This window comes from Palaemon carinicauda, chromosome 3 (genome assembly GCF_036898095.1).
Source record: "Palaemon carinicauda isolate YSFRI2023 chromosome 3, ASM3689809v2, whole genome shotgun sequence".
Classification (NCBI taxonomy): domain Eukaryota; kingdom Metazoa; phylum Arthropoda; class Malacostraca; order Decapoda; family Palaemonidae; genus Palaemon; species Palaemon carinicauda.
Genome location: NC_090727.1, coordinates 162,264,639 through 162,292,067, shown reverse-complemented (window position 1 = coordinate 162,292,067; position 27,429 = coordinate 162,264,639). Strand labels below are relative to the sequence as shown.

General features: G+C 37.9%; 1 long non-coding RNA gene across 1 annotated transcript; it reads right to left on the bottom strand.

The window, feature by feature from the left end:
* Positions 1-597: 597 nt before the first annotated feature.
* On the bottom strand, positions 598-27,429 carry LOC137637982 (uncharacterized). The gene is made up of 4 exons (XR_011043838.1): positions 27,355-27,429; positions 14,447-14,608; positions 8,946-9,051; positions 598-789 (listed from the first exon to the last, which is right to left on the bottom strand). It is a non-coding gene; the product is annotated as an uncharacterized lncRNA (long non-coding RNA).

The window sequence follows — 27,429 nt, the reverse complement described above, 5'->3', positions numbered from 1 at the left end:
GATCGGTTGACATGTTTTAACGTCTATTTTTTTTTATGGTAAAAAAAATATTTTTACATTTGTAAATAAGTTAACACTTTTTTTTTTTTGGTTATTTATGCTTTTGCCAAAAAGTACAACCAAAATGTATATAAACTACATGTGTTGAAATAATTTTAAATATTTGTATACACAATATAAAATTTTCTAAAATTGTAAATTTTGGTTTTTGTTATTATTGGCTATCAAAATTGTCTGTTAAGAATATTTTTCTATAGTACATGTGTTATTTCTCTCTACCAGTAGAAATTTCCTCTATATATATACTACTACTGTACTGTAATTTCTCTACCAGTAGGGGGACAGGTGTCAAAATCAAAATTTTTTAACCTGACTTTGGTGTCAAAATCAAAATTTTGATTTTGACACTACTGGTGTCAAAATCAAAATTTTGATTTCGACACAGCTGGTGGCGTGTCAGATTTTGATTTCGCCATCAGTTTCTGAATTCATAATTTATAATTTTGACACCAATTATTAATTTATGAATTTTGTAATCACACAATTTTATAACATTACTACTAATAAAGAGGAATTAAAATAAATTTCAGATTTAATATATAATTTTATTTCACTAATGTTTTAAAATGTTATATAGCTAACATTTATTATTAGATTGAAATCATTCATATTGATTGTAGGTGTTTTTCCACAAGATTGCAGCTTCACTTTTTTCACTACACACCCCACACATACAGATGGGGGTAGCCTGTCTGAAAAGTCCTTTTCACTGCCATCGTTCTGCATTTCCTGTTTAAAGAAATAAAAGTGCATTAATAATAGTATTGTAGGGTTATAAAATTAGGGTTATAAAATTAGTATATGAATTAAATAAAGTCCTAATTTAAACATTTTCAGACACGATGGATTGGACTAAATCTTTAAATATGTCCTACAATAAAGGGATTTTGACGAAGGAAAAATCTATTTCTGGGGAGAGACCTGTGACGCGCGGTGAAAAGTCCTTCTTTGGTATATTTGGAAGATTTATATCAGAAAAAGTACAGAGAAAATTAAAAGCATGGAATGCAGAGGTTACAACCCTCGCGCGAGCACCTTGTTGGTGTCGTATATCTAACAAGGGCGTTTGTAAAACACTATTCACAGGCTGTCTTCCATTTAGATAATCCCTTCATCAAAGGGGGAGGGCCGTGACAGGCCCTAGAGAATACAGTTGGGTTACCCTACCGACACCCACCACTCGCGCTCACCAGGTCATCCTTCTGCAAGAACATATGGCTTGGCAAGGAAAGGGTGAGTCCGTACAAAAATAACCGGGAAGGGTTTCACCGGGCGTCACAGGTCTCTCCCCAGAAATAGATTTTTCCTTCGTCAAAATCCCTTTTCTGGGTCGACCTGTGACGGCCGGTGAAAATGTACCAGAGAATGCCTTCCAAGCCCAATAAATTAATAACATAATGAGGAGAATACAATCACCATGTACGACAATACTATGATATAATAAAGTAATCGTCCAATTACCAACCAGCCAAATGACATAGGGAACGTAAGGTTAAATAATAATGACGACAAGGAACCAACTGAGTGTCGAATCGCAAAAGGCATCAAACCTTACATGTCTAAGCATATCTAAACATTAAAGGAACGGTAACTACAATAACAGTTAAACCATAGGAATTAAACATGGCAAATATCATAGGGCTAACGAACTACCAAGGAGAGCGGCGACGTGGTGTGAGTGGCGGGTAGGAGGGAGAAGAGAAGAGATGGAAGAAAGGAAGAAGAGGAGATTAATGGGGAGGGATAAGGCTCCCCTCTGCCATCGTCGGGTATTTAAGGGCCTGTAAGATCTTTAGATATTGGCGTTTGACAACCATAGGGGATTCCCAACCCGTATATTTTTTAAAATCATCAAGGTCCCTGTTCTGGAAGTCATTGTTGGAGGCATCTACTGTCCGTATATCATGAGCCTGGGGAAATGATTCCGGATTAGTATGTTTAATGAAGTAGAGGATTTGTTGCCTGATACCGTGAATGGAAATAGTACCTCCTTGTTCCCTGATAACCAAGGGGCCAGACGAGCGGGTGGCAGTTCTAGCTAAAAAGGGCCTTGAGAGTGTGACTGTACACGGAGAAAAATCCTGGGGATGAAGAATAATCTTCCGAAGGGAGCACCTATTTGCGGATCCTCATTTTTTAGCTAGGAAAGCTTTGTCTGGAAAAGGAGTACTTCGGCTGAAGGGAGGAAATCTATGTTTTCCGGGTTTCGTGAGAGAGCTGCTAGTTCTGATGTTCCATCACCTGAGGCCATAGCCGTTAGAAATAAAGTCTTCCTAAGAAGAGTGATATAAGAGCAGGATTCATTGTCCGTGTCCATCGCAAGTTTGAGAACACCGTTCAGAGACCAAGAGTCCTTTTGTGGCCGAACCGAAGGTCGAAGCCTAGCACATGTTTTTGGGATTGATGAGAAATAGGAATCAGCTAGGTTAATGTTGAACCCAACAAGAAGAGCTTCTTCAAAGCTGACTTGATGGTGGTTAAAGTGCTAACTGTTAGGCCTTTGTCAAATAGGAACCTCAAGAAAGAGATGGCTAAATGCGGGGACATACGAGTATGGACTGCACTCTTAGGGGACCTGCTAGTTGTTAACGGCCGAATCATATTGGCGAATTGTCGAGTCCCTTTTGTCCCATTCGATGAAGAGATCGTTTTCCGGTTCAATGTTCGCGTCTCTACGAGCTGCCAACTTCCTGTAGTCCACAAAGTTAGAGTTTAGGCTATCCTTGAGTAATCTGACACAGTGAGTTTGGATACTCGGGTCAGTTTGAGGAACGGGATCCGGATGGGACTGAGTTTCAACTCGAGGGGGAGAGGAAACCAACTGTTCTTGGCCAGTGAGGTGGTACTAAAGCCACTGCGCCCCGGAAGGAGCGTAGTTTGTGTAAAAGTTTTTAGAAGATTCCCTGGGGGAGATAGGGAAATCTTCTTCTAATGGTTCCAATCCCGGGGTAATGCGTCCATGGCATAAGCCCGAGGGGCCAGGGTTGGGGGTCACATAACAAGGAAGTTTGTGATTCATCTGAGTTGCGAATAGATCTACCTGGAAGCCTGGAACGAGCCTGAGTATCCACCGGAATGAAATTATGTCTAGAGACCATTCTGACTCCAGTGGATCCGTCCTGGATAGTGAGTCCGCTCTCACATTCTGGCCTCCCGCTAGGTGAGGTGCTGACAGGAACCAGTTCTTTTCTGTTGCCCAGGCGAAGATAGTGACCAGGATCTGATTCAGGTTGGGTGACTTGGATCCTCCTCTGTTGACGTAGTGTACTGCGTCTGTGCTGTCTGACACTACTCTGATGTGGGTCGACCTTGGAGGAGAGTCTCTCTTCAGGGTCAAGAACACTGCCATGGCTTTGAGAACAATGATATGGGACTGTTTCATGGCGAGTGACCAAGAACCTGAAACATCTGATGTTCGGAGTAATCCCCCCATCCACTTAGAGACGCGGCTGTATGGAATGTCACTTGTGGAGGTGGGAATTGTAGAGGAACCGATTTGGAGAGGTCCTTCGGTTCGGACCATGGGCATAGTCTCATTTTCAAGACAGAGGGGATCTTCGAGACCTTGTCTCTTATAGGTACTGTAGCTCTCTTTATCCAAACTTGATTGATGTCTTTGCGTTTGGCTTTTATTAGGAGATCTGTTACTGAAGTGAATTGGAAAAGGCCGAGGATACTTTCTAAGGCTCTTTGGACACCTGTTTGTGTTTGAGAAAATTTTTGATCTTGGAAACTATTCCTCTTACCTTTTGGAAGGGAGAGACAACGTGTGCTTCGAAAGGTCCCACTGAATGGCTAACCATTCTAAGTGGCCTGATGGTTGCAGGCGAGATTTTTTGGAGATTGACCCGAAATCACAGGTTGTCGAGAAATCGAAGTAATTCCTTCGTAGCTCTGTCGCCTTCTATGGCCGGCCGGGCCCAAATGAGCCAACCGGCCAGATAAGCAATGATCTGTATCTCTTGGTTCCTGAGTTGTTCTAACACTCTCTCCCAGTTTCGTGAATATCCTGGGATCAATGTTGAGGCCAAAGGGCATGTCTTGAACACAAAGGCTTTCCTGCTTAGGCGGAAACCCAGATAAGAAGAGAAGTTTCGAGCTATAGGCGCAAGATAATAGTCGTCGGTAAGATCGACAGAGGTGGTGACGGTCCCACGGGGAAGTAAGGTCCGTACCTGAGAGATAGTCAACATCCGAAACTTGTCGCAGAGAATGTAAGAGTTTAGCTTGACAAGTCCAGGTCCACTCTCAATGCCGACAAGCCTTTCTTCGGAATTGTGAACAGGTGGCTTTGGAACTTCAGTGATCGATCCCGTTTGATTGCTTCTTCTTGAGTAACCCTGTGGTGTACTCTTTCAGGATGGGAGTGGATTTCTGGGAGAATGTCACTGGTGGAGGAGCAGCCTTGTGGCCATTTTCACCTCAAACCTTTAGAGATTATGCTATGAGCCCACAGACCGAAGGTCCAATGGTCTCTAAAGTGGTAAAGTCTACCCCCTACCAGGACCACCGCGTTGTGAGGGAGTGAATCTAGGTACTTTCCTTCTCCGAGCCCCCTTTTTCCTAGGTCCGTCTCGATGGCGAGACTGTCTTCTACTCCTGTAGCTTCCTCTCTGGTGTCCACGAAAGGAGCCTGAGGGTTCGGATCTAGGGCTGTATGCAGGTAAAACATCCCGACGGGGTTGGGCTGTGTACCTGGGGAATCAGTGAGGTAGACCACCTGATGAGGGGGATTCGGATGCATAGACGTCGAATCAGAGGAAGGCTGTGATGACGAGTGGGTAACCGACTATCGATTCCTGTCTGATAGAGGCCTCAGACAGAACGTATTTCCCACAACTAACCCGATCAGACCATCAAACGTGTAGGTCGAATTGGAAGGGCAGATCTTGGAATTATCGTACCCCCCCAGACTGACAACATCCTGGTCCAGACAGATCGGGCCTGCCCTTTAGGAAATAATACTGTTACCTTCGGTACCTTGTCTAACCTAACCAAGGCAATCTCTTTCAATCGAACGAATCCGTTGAACGGGAATTTTAGTACCTGGGAGTAAAATCTAGGTCCCCCAGAGGGAGGACGTCTATGCCATCCAGATTTATGGTACCATCTATGTATGGAACATGTAAGGCAAATCTCTATGCGTTGTTTTTATCGAAGGAGGTTACTTCGATATGCCTGGGGCTGTAGGGGGAAACTTCCGAGTTCCTGAACGGATCCGACTCACCACCATACTTTTGAGCTCCGTCATAGCCCCTTGGTTTTCCCTAGAATGTGTTGCTTTTAGCAGTCACGGTTTATGAAGGGTAACATGAACATCAGGATCCTTTAAGGGTCCTATTTCGGTGACGTAGGTAATTGCAAAGCTGAAGGCTCAAAACTCATCCCCACCTACCTGCCCGTCCATGGGGTCGTCGTCCAACCTTAGAGATGACACTCTGAGGAGATAGGGACCTCTAGATGGAGCATTTCTTCCCAACCTTGATACCCAAGGGCGGAGAGCCTCTCTTGCAGGCCAGAGAGATTCATCATCATCCTGACGGGAACCATGTAGGCGAACCTTCTGTAACAGAAAGGTGACATAAGTCTGGATGTTCCTTGAACTTTGGTTAGTGATCCTATTCACAGGCTGGGATCAGCTGTATAACTCATAAAAATCAATTTTAGAGAACAGTCATTTAATGTACTATCTTTTGGGGTATAGTTCGACACTTGTATTCATGAAATGTGACACTGTTGGCGCATTCGCCACAGGTTGGCCACCCCTGACTCAGACGTTCAGAACCGGGTCTAACATTATTTACTGGATATTAGTATTCTATTGATTCATCTGTTCACTGACCAGAGTTTCAAGGAACAGTAGATAGCCTCTCATGGCATGGTTGGTCTCGACCCGGCCCTTCATTAGAAGGGGCCAACCTTTGATTCCCAGTACTGAGTGGAAACTTATTTCTATTTGAACACTATGTTGTATGGATATTTATTCATATTTAGGCATAGTTAGAATTGAATATGCATAAATATAGGCATAATCAATTTATTTCTATTTGAACACGATGTTGTATGGATATTTATTCATATTTAGGCATAGTTAGAATTGAATATGCATAAATATAGGCATAATCAATTTATTTCTATTTGAACACTATGTTGTATGGATATTTATTCATATTTAGGCATAGTTAGAATTGAATATGCATAAATATAGGCATAATCAATTTATTTCTATTTGAACACGATGTTGTATGGATATTTATCCATATTTATACATAGTTAGAATTAAATATATGCATAAATATAGGCATAGTTATGTTCATATATTTTTATTAGGACTTTCAAGAATACCTAATGAATATTACCAACGCAAATTCAAAGTGTCATTAAAGTAAGTACAGTTTACTTTGTATTCATGTTAAATCCTTTCCTTTACAGCAAAACAAAAGATTGGCCACCCGTGGTCTGAGTGATCTCTGTCTGTACTGGAGCTCCGGTAACAATCTCCGGTACAAAGGTCCGTCATAGTGACAACGTGAACACCAGAGGAAAACTAATATTAACCTCAATGCTGATCGCCTGAACGATATCCGGTTAAGCCGGAGATTCGATGAAAAGGATCGTAATAACGATATTGTGATTATTCATGAAAAAGGGTTCATACCCTGATTCTGATCGTCTGATTGATCTCTGTTTGTACCGGAGAACCAGTGACAAAGGTCCGTCATCGTGAAAACGTGATCCTCAGCGGTACGATAACATTCTCTAATACTGAATGTGTGTTATCTCCAGTGAAGCCGGAGATTCGATGAAAAAGGGACCGTAATAATGAAACTGTGAAATCTTCATCGGTATCACATTGTTAACTCCGGTTCTGGACGTCTGCTTGATCTCTGTTTGTACTGGAGATCCGGTAGCAAAGGCCCGTCACCGTGATATCGTGACCGTCCCCGGTACGATAACATTAACCTCAATGAATGTTTGTGTTATCTCCAGCGAAGCCGGAGATTCGATGAAAATGTTCTGGACGTCTGCTTGATCTCTGTTTGTACCGGAGATCCGGTAGCAAAGGCCCGTCATCGTAATATCGTGACCGTCTTCGGTACGATAACATTAACCTCAATGAATGTGTTATCTCCAGTGAAGCCGGAGATACGAGGAAAAAGGGGGCCGTAACGGTGTAATTATGATCAAACATGACAAAGGTTCGTGTGTAAAAGGCTTCAGCCGGAGTCCGAGTGCCGGATTTCACCGTTGCACTCCAAAAATCTGCTCCGGTACGATAACTAGTTCTCACCCAATGAGTATCCATTATAGCGGAGCATAACTCAAGGCGGAGCTAAGCATAACTCAAGGCGGAGCTAAGGGTGTCGGTATAAAACGACCCCAATTAATGACTCATACACTAACGTACCTATTAATAGTGTTAGCTATATAACAGTAACCACATCAATAAAAACGTTTATAATATTAAACGTACTATCATCAACTCTGATACTAAGAGGAGGCCTGAATAACTCGTGATCGTATAAAAACGGAGAACGGGAAATTCACCTCTCTTACTCGAGCTAACAAAGAAAACGAGAGAAGGGATAACTCATATCTGTAGAACAGGGAACGAGCACTCTCTGTTTTCGCTCTCAAGGTTACATAATAAAAAACTAACATCACACAATAAAACAAGAAAATTAATAAAATTGATTGCTTTTCTTAGTAATTGTAATAACCAAGAACGAAGAATAACGACTACGTAACAAATAAACAAGGATATAGTCTAAATCAAAGCCTCTGAGGCGAGTACAAACTAACAGACTAAATCGCTAAACTTTAATTCGCTATTCTTTAAATCGCTATTCTTCGTAGGTCCAAATTGGACTTGCAAGCAAATAAATACCATAGTAAAAACTAATAAAAATTAATGATAACACAAAAAGGCCATAAAACGTAAGTGATATAACCTAGATGACAGAGTACCAGATGGGCAAAAATAACTAGAATATTTACCGAAGCGAACATAACCCAAAATGGCTGCCGATACCTCGGCAGGACAATCGCTTCCAAAACTAAAAACCACCATATTGGAAACAGAACAAATGCCCGGTACTGTCAAAAGCTGCCAAAACAAACTATGGTACTTAACATTGGTAAGGGTGAAGTAGCAACGTCAGTCATGTTGAAATAACGAGAAACTCTTCGAAAAAACACTGTGCCCAAAAAACTGAACTTGTTTGCAAGTCCCAAATCAGAAGGATGACCTGGTGAGCGCGAGTGGTGGGTGTCGGTAGGGTGACCCAACTGTATTCTCTAGGGCCTGTCACGGCCCTCCCCCTTTGATGAAGGGATTATCTAAATGGAAGACAGCCTGTGAATAGTGTTTTACAAACGCCCTTGTTAGATATACGACACCAACAAGGTGCTCGCGTGAGGGTTGTAACCTCTGCATTCCATGCTTTTAATTTTCTCTGGTATATTTGGAAGATTTATATCAGAAAAAGTACAAAGAAGGACTTTTCACCGGCCATCACAGGTCGACCCAGAAATATCTAATGACAGCAAATACATAATTTAAAATGAAATGCAAATTTTTCAAACTTTAGCTCCCTTAGTTGAGCAATTGGCCTGTTTGTTTGTAAGGGGTAAATTAGGAGAATATAGATTTTTGAAAATTAATCTTTTAATTCATTTTAGGACAAATTATGCATAATTTCCTTATCAATTCTCAAAGTTTTTGACATTGAATTGCACTAAATCTGTTTGAATTTCACTAAATTAGTTTACATCTAGCTTTAAATACGATATATTTTGAACAGAATCGATAACTAAACAGTGTTACACAGAAGTCATGATTTGATCTTGCACTATATTATAAATAATAAAGTAAACTAACTTACATTTAATGAAAAGAGATGCTGTGTTGAGGTCTCAAAATTTTTGACTATTGGCAAACTTTGTTACTGTTGGCAGGTGCTTGTTCCCTTTATTCACTGGATAAACTTCCTGTTGAAATGTGAAGTTATATTAAGTATTCTCATTACAAACAGCTTCAATTAAGTAAGAAAGGAAATTGATAAAATTTATTATATCGATCCTTTGCCTATTGCTTGTAATGCCTCTTGAACTGTGCATTAGTATAAAAAAATTATTTTCTTAATATAGGCTTAGGCCTCAATTGCAGTAGAGGAAAAATGACAATTATTAGCAATAACCTCATCCTGGGTTCTCTGCATATGTTTTGTCTCAAGTCTTGGAATCTTAACTTAATTCCCTCTTTTTTTATTATAATTATTAATATTAAATTCCAAGCTACAACCCCAGTTGGAAAAGCAGGATGCTATAAGCCCAGGGGCCCCAACAGGGAAAATAGCCCAATGAGGAAAGGAAACAAAAAAAAAATATTTCAAGTATAGTAACATTAAAATAAATATTTCCTATACTGTATAAACAATAAAAACTTCAACAAAACAAGAGGAAGAGAAACTAGATAGAACAGTGTGCCCGAGTGTACCCTCAAGCAAGAGAACTAACCCAAGACAGTGGAAGACCATGGTACAGAGGCTATAGCACTACCCAAGACTAGAGAACAATGGTTTGATTTTGGAGTGTCCTTCTCCTAGAAGAGCTGCTTACCATAGCTAAAGTGTGTCTTCTACCCTTACCAAGAGGAAAGTAACCACCGAACAATTACAGTGCCGTAGTTAAGCCACTGGGTTAACTACCCATCATTGTGTAGAAGTGGGCATGTATATGAACATCAGGCTAGTATAGAATTAGAATTTTATTAATAAAATTCCCCTTTTTTCAACTCCCCTGATGTCCATAAACCTGACTTCCACACACATTACTGGAGGTGGGTCTGTGAGTTAATTAACTTTTATAACTTTGGCCACCAGATTGCATTGCCAGATAAAATCACACTATCAAACAGAAGTTTTATATATTGAGTATTTTCAAAAGAAAAATATATAATAATAATTATGCTACAGAAAACTTATTTCTACTATAACCTCAACAGCTACTATTACACAGCACTTGCTGTATCAAGAACCATGTTTCTCAAAGATAATGCTTAGCAAAAACAGGCTTGGTACATCATTGAGCTACCCCTAAGACTTTCCAAAGAAGATTCCTACAAAAATTGAGAGATGTAGATGCATTCATAATATCATTGATCCTAAAATCAAGTCTTTCATCTGACTTTAATCCAGTTCCCTGTGAGCCTCTGACTAAACTAAGAAATGACATCTTTTTGAAAAGAGCCAGATTCAAAATCATAGCCTCACTAAATAAATTAGGAACCTCCCCACAAATATTCAGTCTTGCCCAAATAACTTTAAATAGCTCTCGCATTGCTAAGAAATCTACTCTCTCAGACATATAAACTTTTCAAGAAGCAAACTGTCTTGAAATCATTCTTAGCTCAGAATGTAGGTAAAAGGAGATAAATCCAACTAATTTCCTCTAAAATCTGCATAATATGAAAGCTTGTAGTTCACTAAATGCATTTTTAAGCTTGCATTAAAGTTTGTAGTAAAAGCCATAGCAAGATCTTTAACTGCAATCTTTTAAAAGGTTCAAAACTATGAAACCTTTAAATACTGTAAAACTATCTAGATGTTGATAAATCTTCTTGATAACCCAATATTTCTCATCATTAACAGATCTAAATCCATATCTGCAATAATACCCAAAGCAAGTTCCAAGCTTAGATGTTTGAATAAGGTACTGTATTCAGCTTGGAGTTATATAGCCCTCCATAACTAAAATGAAGTTTCCTTTCCTTGAAGGGAAAATATAAAATCTTTATATCAGAACTACTACTAGTCACTGGAACCATTCCTTGATTTGAACCAATCAAAGTAAACACTATCATCTTTAATACAAGTTAGTAATTTCTCTTGGAACCTAAGATAAGACTATCATTTAGAGGACTTAAAAAATCTAATGTATCAGAATAAAGTGGACAGTCTACATGCAGTTAGATGTACGGTGAAAATAATATCTTGGTGAAACAAGACCCCAGAACATTCATTTGCATTCTGGAGGTTACCTGAACAAATAGGGACCTGACTTAGAACTAATTAAACGTTTCTGCACGTCAGGTACTGCCCCAACCATAGAGGAGCACAGTTGTTGTGATATGACAACAAAAACCTCAAGCTTCCAGAGATTGGTCCGAAATAGTTCTACTTAAACAGATTAAATAATCTGAAGCAGTATTAAATTAAGATCCTTGTGACCTGCAAACGTTTTTAGCATAAGAGTTGAAATAACGCTGACAATAGAATCTCTTAAAAATGGCAGACATTTCTTTGGTTAAACTAAAAAAACCTGTATTCAAGGTCTTCCTTTGTCATAATAACATGGATTCAAAAGAATTGTGTTGAGAGGCAATAAAAATAGGTCAAAGTTAATGAACACATTTGCAGGCGAGATAATGGTCTTAATATAAGGGAAACAATTATTAGGCTTATATTCCAGCTGTGACAATTTATTTACAGAAAATATTAGAAAACTTCAAAGTATACAGAAGGTAATCATATAAGCAACAGCAGTCAAAGACATTAAGAGGAAATAGCAATCTGGATCATTCTTTTAGAATAGACTTCTGCAATAAGTTATCTATCGTCTTCACCTTCAAGGTCTTACAAAAATCTAACTAATTGGTATCTTTTTAATGTTCTCATTGTTTAATACCCATGGCATTTGCCCAAGGCAAGGAATATGTTCTGGCAGCTGATGTACTGTACTAGCACCCCCATTAATGCCACTAAGTAAAATTCAGGTTGAGCTTAAGTTGGCTAGTCCCCTCTTAACATATCTATTGTCACTGCGATTCCTGTTCCACCTGAATCATCTAATTTACTATACTATATTATGAATAAGGGATATTAGGATCTAGACTGCAAGCTCCGGTCTTCTATCTCAGAAATAAGAGGGTTTTGCAACAGATTTAAAGTGATTTGAGAAAGAATGGATTGAGGATAATTTTATTAAGTGGGAGAAGTTTAACCAGTCTAATGAGTCAGACTTTACTTTTTACAAAGCTGGCCACCAGGAGGAGAGGCTATCGAGACACTAATGAGGTGCGTATCAACGGAACCTTTATTGACTGGTACACCAGAACTTCCAGACATCAGAAAATTGCCTATGATTCAAAATAGGATCGGATAGGCTAGGATTACTGCTTTTGCCCAAAGGCTCTCCTGGCCTTTCATCATCATTTCCTATGCCTATTGACGCAAAGGGTCTCTGTTAGATTTCGCCACTCATCTCTATCTTGAGCTTTTAAATCAGTACTTCATTCATCATCATCTACTTCATGCTTCATAATCCTCATTCATGTAGTCCTGGATCTTCTAACTCTTCAAGTGCCTTGTGGAGCCCAGTCTCTTGTGCCTTGTGTAGCCCAGTTATTTTAGCGGATTCATCACTTGGGGAGTGGGAAGAGCATACCCAAACCATCTCCATCTACCCCTCCCCATGGTCTTATCCATATAGGGCACTCGAGTAATCTCCGTTTCACTTCCAATCTGGTCCTGCCATTCAACTCCCACTATTCTTCTGAGGGCCTTGTTCTCAAATCTACAAAATCTGTTGGATATTGTTTCACTGTCATACCTCAACTCATGTTCATACAGGAACACCGATCTCACTAAACTAATAAATAGCCTGATTTTTATATGTAATTTCAGCCAATTTTATTTCCAAATTTTCCTTAATCTAGCCATTGCCTGATTTGCTTTTTCCAATCTTAATTAAACTCCAATCACAAAGACCCTGTATTGAATATAATAGTTCCTAAATATTTCAATGAATCTACCTCATTAATCCTCCTTCCAATGGTATTTCATCTTCCATGGCATATTGCGTTCTCTGTCTCTTACATTTCTCAGTTGTCATCCTCTCTTTATTAATAGCAATCCCCTTACATGTTTCACTTAGGGCCAAGATATCCATACTATATTCCATAAATTCATATTCCTCTTGCTGTAACTTCCCAATCTGATTCATGGTTCTAACATTCCAATTACAGTACCAATTTTTCTTTACTACTACATCCAGGACTAGGGGCCATTCTGTCATTTTCTCTTTCCATAGACTGACTAAATCCATAGAGGATTCATTGGCTAGACTTCAGTTCCTTGTGATGCACAGAGCCTATCTAACAAAAGTGACCCCAGCTGGTCTATACTAATTCCAATAAGAACATCCGCTGGGCATCAGGATTAGAAGCTGAAGGGACAGCTTGTCTATCGCCTCGAACCCAATCGTCACCCTACTGCCAGCGAATTAAGAGATTTAGGGGACATTTCCCCCACACCCAAAGTTCTTGTTACTCCAACAGATTGTTCATCCACTTATAAAACCCTTGGCAAACAGGGATTGCTTGGATATACTGCCTAGCCTTGGCCTCTAACTGCAAAAATTAGTAAAAACAAAGTTCATTACTATCGACTCATGCAAGCTTAGTAATGGTTGGAGTGGCATTAGCAGCCTCCTCACTTCCACAGTAACCACTGACATTTCCCATAACTAAATCACCAAATAATTTTCTTTTAGCACTAATCTTTTACGTGGGCAACCACTAACTGAATACAGTAGATTTCTTCATAAAGGAAACAGAGGGAACTGCATTCTTCAGTTATTTGAATCACAATTGACCCCAGCATGGGAGAGAGAAAGAGAGGATCATTATCACCCAGAAAGACAGTCATAACAGAACAGGGTAAATCCAGAACTCACCCCCTTCTGATCTAGGATAATCTATATATTATATTCCATGTAAAACCTAAACCAAAATCTGGAACAGGTAGATTGTTTCTATTGTAACATGGTCAACTAGAGTTGAAAGAACTGAAAACTAAATGAGATAAGGGCAACCATGAGGTAGACTAGTCACACACATGTAATCTCAATGCTATTACAGTAGAAGGGCAGGATTATTTGAAGGAAAGTAAACTGAATTTTTGGTTTTAGGATAGTGTGAAATTTAGCCAACTTGGAGAGAAGCAATGTGAATGTTGGTAGTGGTTCATAAAAAGGTTCTCGCCACAATAAATACAATTAAACCATAAAAAAATATCTAAGTTAATATGAAGTTGACAATTCTTAAACCTACAAAATACAGTATGATGAAGTAGACCTTCTTGCATGAATTAAAATTATTCCATGCCATGCACGCACACTGACAAATGAGCAATACAGTAGCCACATGAGAGTTGATATGGTCAAGACTGCTTATGATTAAAAGATGTTTCCTTGCATTTCCAGAAAAAAAATTTACAACAAGAAGAATCAAAATAAATAGGTTTAACAGAGAATCAACACCTTACATCTCACATAATTGTTGGGATTTAAACTAACCATTTAAATAAAACTAAAATTAACTTACGTTTGAATAAAATTACTAGTCCCTTTTTTAAGAGAAATGTTTTCTTTCTTTTCCAAGGGGAAATTTCATGAAGCTGGTTTTCATAAAGATGAACTTCAAAAAATCAATGTTAATGAAATCAAACCATTTCCTTGCATTAGACTTCCATTTATGGCAACACATCTGAAAGAAATAAAATACCAGTTACTGTAATTGTAATGTACTAAACTGTATATATTTCTAATTTTCCAATGAAATTTACAAGAAGAATTCAATAGGTAAACAGTTTTACCTTGACCTTTCTTTGAGATGTCGAATATATTTATTAAGAGTTAAACTAATACTGGATAAAATACCAGGTAGTATAGTATATCTGATGAAAGACTTCATATGAAGTCTTACATATCAACTCTTGACATGGCTACATTGTTCTAGTTTTTTTACATTATTTTTTTCATCTAGATAAGCTTGCCACTAACAAACCCACCCATAAAACCAAAACACTGTACAGTGACTTCATATACTAAACGTAGCTTTCAAGAATCTTAAAATTGTAGTTATGTAGAAACACTTAAATGGCTTCATCCACACATGAAATTTCCAAATTATCACTGGAATTCTACTATTCATCTTTTGATCACAGGATATTTCTGAATGAAGTAGGAAATTCAAGAAACTGGCAATTCCCCAAAAATTACTGCTAAAAAATAACCTACATTTAGAAGAATTTTTAGATTTAGAGACCATAAGTTTGCTGGAAGGAAAGAAGTTATTGTACTGTACGCTACTGTATTATGATTAAGATTATTTTTTCAGTTCAAAAGGCAACCATATCCTATGGATATGGATTGTCTACCACAAGATATTTATATAAAGGGCACTGACAGTGCTCATGCTTTTAAAGGGTTCCTGTCTATTTTTTTAATTACAACAAAAGTACAGTACTGTAATTGATACTGGAAGCAAAGTAAAAAAATAATTCTTCAAAAAAACGTTTAGAAATAAATTGATGCTGTATCAGAGCTATTTCAAAATAAATTGTGTAAACTAAGCTATACAGTAATACTATAATTCACCTCCTTTCCCTTCATATGGGAGATAAGGAAATTGCCATTATCATCCCAATACACTATGGGAATCCTTTTATAAGTCCCCTGACTAGGGTAATATATCTAATTGGACATTGAATATAGAATATACATTGAAAAATAAATTACTGTAATAATCATTAAAAAAGAAAAAAAATGGATTGTGAAGAAAGTAGAAATTACTTCATATCTCATATAAGCCCTCTCTTTAATACGATTAAAAAACAAAGTCACTTCTTTCATATATACTGTATTAAGCTTTGTAACTCAAAATGCACATTGAAAATTAGCAACTTTTAACATGTTACTATAAAGAGAATATGAAATTTTGCTAGACATTCATAAAATCCCAAATGAGACATAGTAAAAGTAAGGAGATTGTCCTAGCATGATATTACTTAACCCTCTCCATTACACATGATAAACACCCTCATTAATATCTAATGGTAATTTATTTAAAAACTAATTATGTCCATCTTTAATAATAATGAAAAAATAAACGGAGCATGCAACCAAATTGAGTATGATAAGGGAAGGACACAGCATTGGTAAGAGTATTGCATTACTCAATCTTTCCTGGTGCAAAAGGAAACTTTATTCGTACCAAAGAACATTAGAGCTCTATTTCTTTTCTAATAAAAGTTCCGAGGAATAATTCCACCCTTCACATATCAAGAGACTACTGTAGCATATTGGCAACTTAAAGAGGCCCAAGAAAATAGTGTGATTGATACCACCGACACCACAGCTCCTCCTATTGGCTTTTATGATAGGCATTCATACAAGCAATGGTATCCCTTTGCAAAAAAAAAAAAAAAAAAAAAAAAAAAAAAAAAAAAAAAAGTAACCAGTGAATGGAGACCTATATAAGAGATATGGTAAGTATTGTAAATGTGACAAAGCACAAGGGCTTGAAGGTGAATAATAATTCTAATAATGAAATTGATAATTTCAATATTTACCTGGAGTTCACTTATAACTCGCCTGAAATACACTTTCCTTCTTTTCCAAAGCTTCAAAACTCTGACCTAACATTAAATGATGAAAATAATTCTCTCATGCAATTTGCCTTACCGTAAAGTGTTTTATTGGTTTGGCAATACACTCTGAGGCACTCCTATGGCAAGTAATATCAGCTTGGAAACAACGCCATATTCAGAAGTTACATGCAGCCCTAATGAGCCTCTGATATCACTAACTTGGAAGTAAGGTGAATCTCAGTCAAGTGTTGAAAAAAATTTCATTATTAAATTTGTTTACATCAATTAAGCTTATGTGGGGTTCACTTTGCTGAATCCTTCATTCTTTTGGAGGTGGCTAAGTGAGGCCCTAAAGAAACTATCCTATTGGTAAATCTTAAAAACCATCCTGAAGTAGCTCACCTTTAAGCTTAATATTCCGTGGATTGTAAAAAAGAAAAAAAAAAAAAATACAGTATAAAAGTAAAGTTGTTTCTTCAACTGGAAGTGAGAGAGAGACCCTCTTTCTTTCCTCAATACGCCTACTGTGTGTTATGTAATACTTTATCTTTAAGCTGAAATTTTGTAATTCTTTCATTACGAATGATATTCGTTACTTCAGAAAGTAAAAAAGTTCAAAATAGTAACAAAATTGTGATGTATATGGTCTAACATCCTACATGGTCTACTTCGTGGAGAAATAAGTAGTCCATTAATTATACAATGGTACATACATTTTTAAGAAAACAAAAAAAATTCAAAAGTAATGTGTATTTTTCATAGCTATACAAACCCAAGTCGGATCCTTGGCAGAGAACAATGGCTAAAGGGGTCTACTCCTGGAAGGGGAATTGCTTAGGGAGTGACGTCTCCGAGTGCTACTAGAGAAGGAAAGACGAGAATGTCTGAAGAACCTGCAGGAGCTCGCAGGAGAGACCAAAGAGATCTATGGTGGGATCTAACGAATGAACGGCTAGGTCTCGTCCTTCAGACGAGTCCTGAGGTAAGAAGAAATGTGGTCTGAGGAATAATGGGAAGGGATCTCCATGTGGATCTACCCTTGCGATACATGCTTGAGGTGTACTGTTGAGAGTTATGCATCCTCCGAGATGAGCTCCTAGAAGAATATTCCCTGCGACTGGATCTCAGGGAAGACCTTCCTAGGTCTGAAGGTTCATGGTCCTGCGGAGGCACAGGTGAGCTCTATCACTAATAGTGAGAACAAAATCTTGACCTCCCTGGATCTGAAAATATAAGATCCTGCAATGGTGTAGGGGTGCTCCCTTGCTGACTATGTGGAGAACAAAGTAGCGATGGGGTTCCTTCGTCCAAGTTGCTCATACACCCATCAGGGGTGATGGCGAACTGGACCTACGACATACCCAGCTTTGGGGAGGGGATCACCTCATGGTGTCCATTCACCTCAACAACTGGCATACCAAGGGCAGGTCCAGTGCTGGAAGGCAATACAGGAACATTTAAACTACTAAAGGAATTCACTAAAGAGGAAATGTCCTCACAACCCCTTTTAGAACTTTGCCTCCCAAATACAGGTAGTATGCACTCTCAAAACAACTTATAATAGCATAAGAACTACCGGCAGTAACCGTTGTAACTGGAGAAATGGACAGGACAACCTCTACAGAGGAGCTAAAACTAAAACTACATAACCCTCTTTCTGGGACATTGTCATTCGGAGGTTCTACCTCATCCCCTAAAGCTGAACTGATCTACTGGGAAAGGGAAGATCTACCCTACTCCTCTGGAAGACCACTCTATGGTCTTACTCTTCTTACAACTACTGTACTACATTCCTTAACTAGAGCCCATATGATTGACGTATAACTTACGGTCTTCTTTATACCAACCCTTACACTTATTACACGTAACAATAATGTCACACTTAAGTACCCTTTCTCTGAAACTTTCATATTAGATTTGTACTTTTGACTGTACTGTTCATTGCTTATTGGATTTTGCACTTTTTTTCCAGAACATTTGCACTACGCCCGGTGGTGTTACTTATATTACTATTACAACTATCAAGTGTACTTTTTCTACAGATTGTTCTTCGGTGTTACGTTTAAAAAACAAATAAATTGACCACACGTTGCACCGTCTTCTTTAAGAGGAGGGGTACCAAAGAACAATTTCGCCTATAACACCAATGACCTAGATCCTACCTATGCCAATATGAAGACAATATTACACGAATATGCCTATTGTATTTTCGTTTATTTATTTTGTTTTCCTTTTTCTTAATCTAATAAATATACTAAAAAATATTGCCGTGGTAAAGGCAAATCATATGTAAAATTATAAAATAACTTCATATGGTATATCAGACCACAATAAAAAAGTTTTCCCCTTAAAGAAAAACGATTTGACAAGTAAAAGGGACGAAATCGCCTGTCCCAACAAACATTCTACACTATCGTTTTTTAGTTACTATGGAATTGTTAATTTGTAATTGTGTCCCATAAAATTATAGTTTTCTTTTAGAATTTCTACAATAGAAACCGTAATTTAATGGGTATCTAAAGAATTTTACTTTTTCATGCGAACTACTTTAGAAAAAAGTAGATATATACGAAAAGATTGATAGACTTTAAAGATTGTTTATGAATGGCAGAGGCAAGGGACACTGACAATATCCTAAACTGTAGGACCTAAAGACTGCCATATATCTATATGATCAGCGTCCAAGTCCCACTTTGTCTGAATTTTTTTCCCAATTCTATGTGGCGTCGATGTTTCTGGCCATCTTTCTCCATCTACCTATCTCCCACACTTCATCACCGGTTAATCCCTTTGATCGACCGTCATCCTTGATACAGCCCACCCACCTTCGCTTTGGTCTCCCTTTCCTTCTCCTTCCCTGTACCTCCATTTCCATCACCCTCCTCCCAATATACTGTTCATCTCTTCTCATGACATGACCATATCACCTCAGTCTACTTTCTTGGATCTCATCTGATAGTTCTCTGTTTTTATCATATATTCCATGGATGCAAAAACAATATATCTGCTTAGACAAACTTGAAAACAAGGCCTGAAAGTATTCCGTTTAGGCTATTATCGGATATCAGTACAGTCGGGCTTTGGAGCACTATGGGCCAGAATCAAACACTTCTGATTATTTTCTATCCTGCCCACCATCTGCATATACATAATCGAATACAATCACTTTAAGCTCACAATTTTACCTTTATAATCTTAAACCTTGCCTTATTCCATTTGAGAGAGAGAGAGAGAGAGAGAGAGAGAGAGAGAGAGAGAGAGAGAGAGAGAGAGAGAGTCCTAAAAAATACAAAAGGGTGATGACTAGTTACCGTTAACATCTTTCAACTGCCACACATTTTGGTCAACATAATGCACTATGCAGTCAGAAATTAGTGCAAAGTATGGAATAAACAGTGGCTAAGTTAAGTGGTCCAACACTTCCTTAATGATAAACAAGAAAAACAATCTGGATAACAAGCTCTTCATATCTGTAGTAGTTCCACTAAAAACAAGCCTTTTTCAGAAACCGCGTACTTCAGAATAGCGTGAACAACAATTATTATATTATATAAAACCAATCAATGTTCGGAAAGCATTGACAGGAATCAATGAAATAGACCAGTTTCTTTGTAATCCAATTGTTAATTAAATTAACAATGCCGTATATCGTTATAGTAACCAAGTAGATAACTTTCTATTATCTTTTAATATAAAAAAAATGTACAGTAGTATTTAATGGAAAAACCTTATCAGGTCGATACTGATCTTGATGCACAAGATATGAATATCAATTAGGTTATTGGAAATAATGTTTAATTTGTCTCAACGCCGAACTGAATTACATTACTGGATTTAATTTTCGCGGCGTTAAAAGATAAAAATTGGAAAATAATTTATCCATTTATTCCCTTACTTCCTTTCCTCACTGGCTATTTTTCCCTGTTGGAGCCCTTAGGCTTTTAGCATCTTGCGTTACTAGGGTTGTAGCTTAGCTAATAATTATAATAATAATAATAATAATGATAATGATTACAATGATGACAATAATAATAATAATAACAACAATAATAATAATAAATAATAATAACAACAACAACAACAACAATAAATAATAAAAACAACAACAACAACAATAATAATAACAACAGTAATAATAATAATAATAATAATAATAATAATAATAATAATAAAAGCCATTTACTGTCAGACTGGGCACTGAAAACAATAAATATTTGTCAGCATTTTACTTCATTTATCCACGAAGCTGAGCTCAACCTTCGGTTCAGATAAACGGTCTAGAAAAGGGTTACAGGCAGATCAAGGGTAACTTAATAATCCCAGTATAAAACGACACAGAAATATACAACTAAGGTTACAAATCACCATCCAGTAAATAACCCAGAAGACTATATCATTACTGGCTAACCTACAACCTTAGTTGGAAAAGCTGGATGCTATAAGCCCAGGGGCCCCAACACGGAAAATAGCCCAGTGAGGAAAGGAAACACGGACAAATATTTAATTACAGTAACATTAAATAAATATAAACCTCAAAAACTGTAATAAAACAAGATTATGAGCAATTGGTAGAATTGTGTACCCGAGTGCACCCTCAAGTAAGAGAACTCTAACCCTAAACAGTTGAAGACCATGGTACAGAGGTTGCGGCACTACCCAAGATTAGAGAACAATGGTTTGATTTTGGAGTGTCATCCTCCTAGAAGAGCTGCTTACCACAGCTTAAGTTTCTTCAACCCTTACCAAGAGTAGAGTAGCCACTGGACAATTACAGTGCAGTTTAACTCCTTGGATGAAGAAGAATTGAGCCGTTTCATATTAGAATCCTACGATATATCCACAACATCTATTTCAGCATCACTAATATAGAATGGAAGTCGTGATAATAGCTATAGGTATTCAGTCTATTGTCCCTGTAAGGTTTACTTTGGTGAGAAACCAATATCTCAGCCACTAGGAACAAGAAAAATTATTTCAAAGATATTTGTGCAAAAATTTTTTTTTTTCTAAATTGTTTTAATACCTCCACACCAAACGTGGAAGTTAAAGGCTAGAAATAATACTTCAATAAATTCTAGGTATGGACTCAAGATAAGTAGGACTTAACGGGAGTTTAAGACAGATGAAGTTTTGAGGTGCCTAGTGTAATATTTTCGCTCCACAAGTAATATGAATTGTTTCCCCAAGACAATCGAAACATTTAATGTGTACAGTACACTACTTAGTACTTTTTATGCAGTTTCGGTCAATAAACACTCATCACTTTCAAGATTAAGAATGCTAAACCAAACAACTGAAATAGGAGATTGGGTAATCATTGATATAGTGAGTCAATTTACTTAAGGTTCTGAAGAAAATCAGGGAAAATATAAATTAAAAATATGGAAATCATAGCTTGCTTGTGGAGAGTATTAACATGATTAACTGCACACGAGATCCAAGATGTTATTGTGTTTGTTATAACCCTATAAAAGAGGTTCATTTCGGCATCAAAAACGATATAACGGAAACTATTCTGGGCTCTGAAATTACAAGTTCATAATAGCAATTTGATGACATTGATGCCGGGAGGTACTTTGGCGAGAGAGAGAGAGAGAGAGAGAGAGAGAGAGAGAGAGAGAGAGAGAGAGAGAGAGAGAGAGAGAGAGATGTTAGTTTTAAGACCTGGAAATAAGTCACATTAGTACAGCACATAGTTCCCTATTAGATAGTGGAGGTGGGTTGCACTGAAGCTGCTCGTTATAACTAAAAAGTATTGCTACTGTACTTTCTGAAGCAATAACCCGATTGAGAACGATTGACCAAGACGTCATATCTAAACACCCATACCTGGACTCCATCTCGGCCATCTTTCTTCACCACCACAGCCTATCACAGATAGCCGATCCAATCTAGTGTCCAGCCAAGGTCGAGACGGCCTAGGTCCAGCAGCATGGATCACGGGCCATAGTTAATTTTGCTTGTGGTCTAGGCAAACTTATCTAGTCCCACTTGAAATGATAAGTTTCGGCTCGCCACAGGACCCTCTGTTATATGCACCACAAACACGTACTTATGACTAACTGAGTAACACTTCGAGTTGACAAAAAAAAATTTCCCCATAGATACGGTTTCTGTTTTACGGGAATTTTCATCATCTGACAATACACTAAGCAATTTGAAGGCCTAACTTAATAAGACTTCAACAAAACGTATAACAATCGGGAAACCATATTGTATAATAAACTTTGGTAAATTTACAGTTTCATCCATTATGGGGAAACTGGAATAAAAATAGATTTGTTGCATCAGAAATAGTGTAGTTCCAACGAATTTAACGTTTATTTTGACCGCAAACCATCCGATTTAGAGATTTACTATGTAATTAGAGTTAAAACAACAACAAGTCCCAGAATGCAGAAAGACCCTACTTCATCCCAACAATTATGGGGGACACCAGGTGGGAACCGGGGTTTTGGGTGGGGGGGGGGCGTCAAATGATATTTGCAATAAATGAATACTTATCCTTCCACCACCCCTCCCCCTATACCCCTATCTAGCCCTACCGGGGGGGGGGCTGCGACCCCCCCTTAAGGCCACAGTGATTTTCAGGGCACTACTGAACCTAAGAAAACCCACCTAACCTAGCATAGGGGCCCTGTATCCCTACCTAGGCCTACCAGGGGGGGCGGGCTCCGCCCCCCCCCCTGCGACCCCCCCTTAAGGCCACAGTGATTTTCGGGACACTACCGAACCTAATACAACCACCTATTGATTTGAAAGCCCAAGATAAGAGACGACTGGCGAAATCTAACCGGTGCTCTATACGTCAATAGGCGTAGGAGTAGATGATGAAGCCCATTGCTTACTTCTTTATAACTGATGGTGGGTTACTAAGCATAAGCATGGGTGGGTTTTTTTTTTTCTCCCAGACGCAATCATTACCTGGCTTTTTAAACCAAGGTTCTGGGTGTTAAAAAAAATATATTTCAATATTTTCGAAATTTGATGTAAAGTTTATTTCGATACCTGATTACAGTACGTTAGAAATGCTATCCACTCAGTATAAAGTTGTTGTTGATCATCCGAAAGTAACAAATATTCATCGGAGCAAACACCATTTGAGGGACATGATATAAAAAGCAACCGTGATACTTTGATAGTGACCCACACGGTGCGCAGCACACGTAATCACTTGCCGAAACAGAGCAGCGAGTTAATATTCAATTGCAAGGGAAACTATCATTGGCTGAGCAAAAAACACCTGACGGACATATGAACAATTGGTAACAAGAGGAGAACTCAGTAGAGCGCAGACCTCTGCTGAGGCAGCTAATTTCTCGACCTTTTGCTCGACCTTGACCTTTGACTTCGTGTATTAATTAGCGTGGATTTTCATACACTCAAATATGAACCAAGTTTAAAGTCTCTATGACAAGGATGTCCAAACTTATGGCTGAATACGTGATATAGCCGTTATGCTCGTCAGTGACCTTGACCATTGACCTTCCAAAATTTAATAAATTCCAGCTCTCTCCACAACAGTTGAAAATCCGTGCAAATTTCATTACTTTACAATTAAAATTGTGGCCGCATGGTTGATGAATTTTACCTCTTGCTCGAACTTGTTCACAGAGTTAAGTTTAAAATATACGCTGATGATACACAATTCTATTTCCCAATAGAATCAGTTGATGAAGCTAAAAGAAAGATATATGAAATAATGAATGACATTAAGGCTTGGATGTTAACAAAAAAGCTCAAGCTCAATGAAGATAAAAGTGAATGTATTAATTTTGGAAATGAAAAAGATATAAAAAGAATCGAATGCTTCCAAAGAATTGAAATAGGTCAATCGATCATTGACCTAAAGAAATCTGTCAGGAATCTTGGAGTAATCATGGATGATAGACTGACAATGAATGAACATATAAATAATATGGTAAGAAATTGTAACTATCATATCAGAAACATAGCATTTATTAGTAAATACTTAGATGAAAAATCTATGGCCATACTCATTAATCACCACATATTTTCAAGAATTGATTACTGCAACTCACTGTTCTATGGCTTACCAAATTATCAGCTGAAGAAAATTCAGAGAGTACAAAACAGAGCCGCTAGATTAATAAAAGGACTACACAATAGGGAAAGAGTTACCCCTGCACTAATTAAATTACACTGGCTGCCGGCAAAGGCGAGAATTGAATACAAGCTTTAAGATTCTGAACCAAAATGAACCAAAAGAATGCCTGAAAAAACTAGAACTAGAAACAAATGTTAACTTAAGACACATGAGTGACAAACATAGGCTATCTGAACCAAGAACAAATAGTAAATTTGGTGAAAGGGCTTTTAGCTACGGTGCGCCTAGACATTATAATAAACTGCCAACTGAAATGAAGGACCTTAAGGAAGCAATTGAATTTAAGAAGAAACTAAAGACATTACTTTTCACAAGATCATATGATTTGGAAGATGCTACAACCAAAGAATTGTATAAGTTAAAATGAAAATGTTTCGTTAGATGATTAATATGGACCCGCCCGAGAAGTAGTTCACTCGACTTCAGTGGAGGGTTAGATTTAAACCCAAAACAAGTAAACAAGTAAGTAAGTTAACGACATTGACCTTCAACCTTAACATGTATTAATTGGAGTGGAATCTCTCACACTCAAATATGAACCAAGTTTGAAGTCTGTGACAACGATATCCAAGCTTATAGCTGATTATTTGAATGGGACATTTTGCTTGACAGTGACCTTGACCTTCCAAAATTTAATTATGTTCAGCTTTTTTCACTAGTTAATCCTTGCAAGTTTCATTACTCTACGATTAAAATTGTGGCCAGGAACCAGTTTCAACTTCAGTGACAGCGGTATTTATGACAGTAATTTAACGCCACCTACATGATCCTTATACTTTACCAACAGGATATTGTGTGTTTATCAAGCATTTCTGGCCATTATTATTGCAGAAAATCACTCGCTATTGGTGCCCCCAAACCTAAAACCCAGGTTTCCCACAGATTTCCCCTATTTTCTTTTTTTTTAAAGAGGGATGTGGGTTGGAAAACACACGAACAGGTGATTACATATACATTCAAAGTCAGAAATTAATAAAACACAAGATAGCAAGTAGAAAAAAATATATAGTTTACTATTTTGTATAAAATGAAGTAAATTTGCCTTCACATTTTAATTTTATGAATTACGTCATGGAAATAAAGTTTACCTCAAAATCTTACAATACATTTATATGTGAAATTTACAAGGCTAGCAAGAAAATCTTCATACCTTTACAGGAATAAGTCACTTGCTGGGAAACCCTGCATTAAGTAGCGTATGCAAACTAAACCAAATGATCTATGTAAAGTGTGACCCGTTCAAATAATTACCGCTAAGAACATTAAAGGTGTCAGGCTTTAATTAACATTTTTACAGAAAATTCAGCGGAATAATCAACTAATAAACTTTGATATTTTTTGAATTGGGCAACAGTAAGGTGTAGCAGGAAATCCCCCCCCACCCCCGCGAAAATTAGCCTAGGATAGATTTCCCCCCGGTGAAAAGCAGCGCGGGCTGTTATACCCCCGCGGGGAAATTTCAGACATTTTCCCCCTCTAGGCATTCCCACTACCCCTGCATTGAATTTTTGACCTTTATTTCCAATGCAAATAAACCGCTCCCCCGTTACCCCCCTACATCACCCCCCCCCCCCCCCGCCCATTTTCAAACGCACAGGTGGGAACCTGGGACTTTGGGTGGGGGAAAACAGTAAAGAAAATATTTAACACTTTCGAGATTCGCAAAAGGCCACAGAACTTAAAACACCAACTAACTTAACCTAGTAGTTCCCAGGACACAGACCTAGTCAGGGGCAAGCCCCTGGACCGCCATTCCCAGGTCACAGACCTAGCCGGAGGTTAAACCCCACCCCCCGACCCCCTTCCGAGGTCACAGACCTAGCCCTAAACGCCCTACCCACGTAACAAAGTAAATCATAAATAATTCCTTCCTTTATGATTGACACCTACGTCTCCTTTTTTGTATTAACAAGCTTCACAGTCGAATTACAATAAAAATGTGTTGGTCTTCAATAAGAGAATTCAGAATCACACTTACGACACAAGTTTCTAGTAGTGTCAACAACCTCACTATCCTTGTAATTATTATTAGCTAATCTATAACCCTAGCTATCAAAACAGGATACTAAAAGCCCATGGTCTACCCGCTTAATTATCAGCGACCATTTCCTGGCCCTCCTTGGCCCTAGCTTGGACACTAACATATGTGCATGGTCAATATCTAGGGCACTGCAGTGTCCCTTGCCTCTGCCATTCATGAAATACCTTTAAAACGCTAGATAACTCGCAAACATGAACAAAATGATACAAAGTACTATGTATACCTATTAATAGTAAAAACCTGAGGAAACTTAGAAATCATGTTGCGCTAAATAACGACCCAAGTTACTTCCAAATTATTGGCAAATAGTTAATCATCATTATTGATGTCAAATTGGCAAGCGGTTCCTAAAATTAGCAGTGTTTATAAGTTCAAATAATGTTCAGATGGAAAATATCTTTAAAGTCTAGTCATGTATACAATCTACATATGTAAAAGGCAAATAATTCATTAAACGTTAGCTAACTTCACAATCGCATGACGGAACTAGCCAAAGGTCACTGGAATCCACTTGCCAAAAAATGTAAAAAAAAAAAAAAAAAAACCGGCTATTTCTAACTCTATAATCATAAGTGCAATTAAAATAAAATTTTGGCTAACTAACAATTATAACAATCTCATGTGAAGCAGTATCGAATATTCAAATTTAGTATTCACGCTAAAATAACCAAAATAATCCCTCGACACACTACCTTCAACAAAGATCACGATTCGGGAACGATATTCACGCGCGAAGGTCACAGCCACAAATGATCTTCCTACGGGAG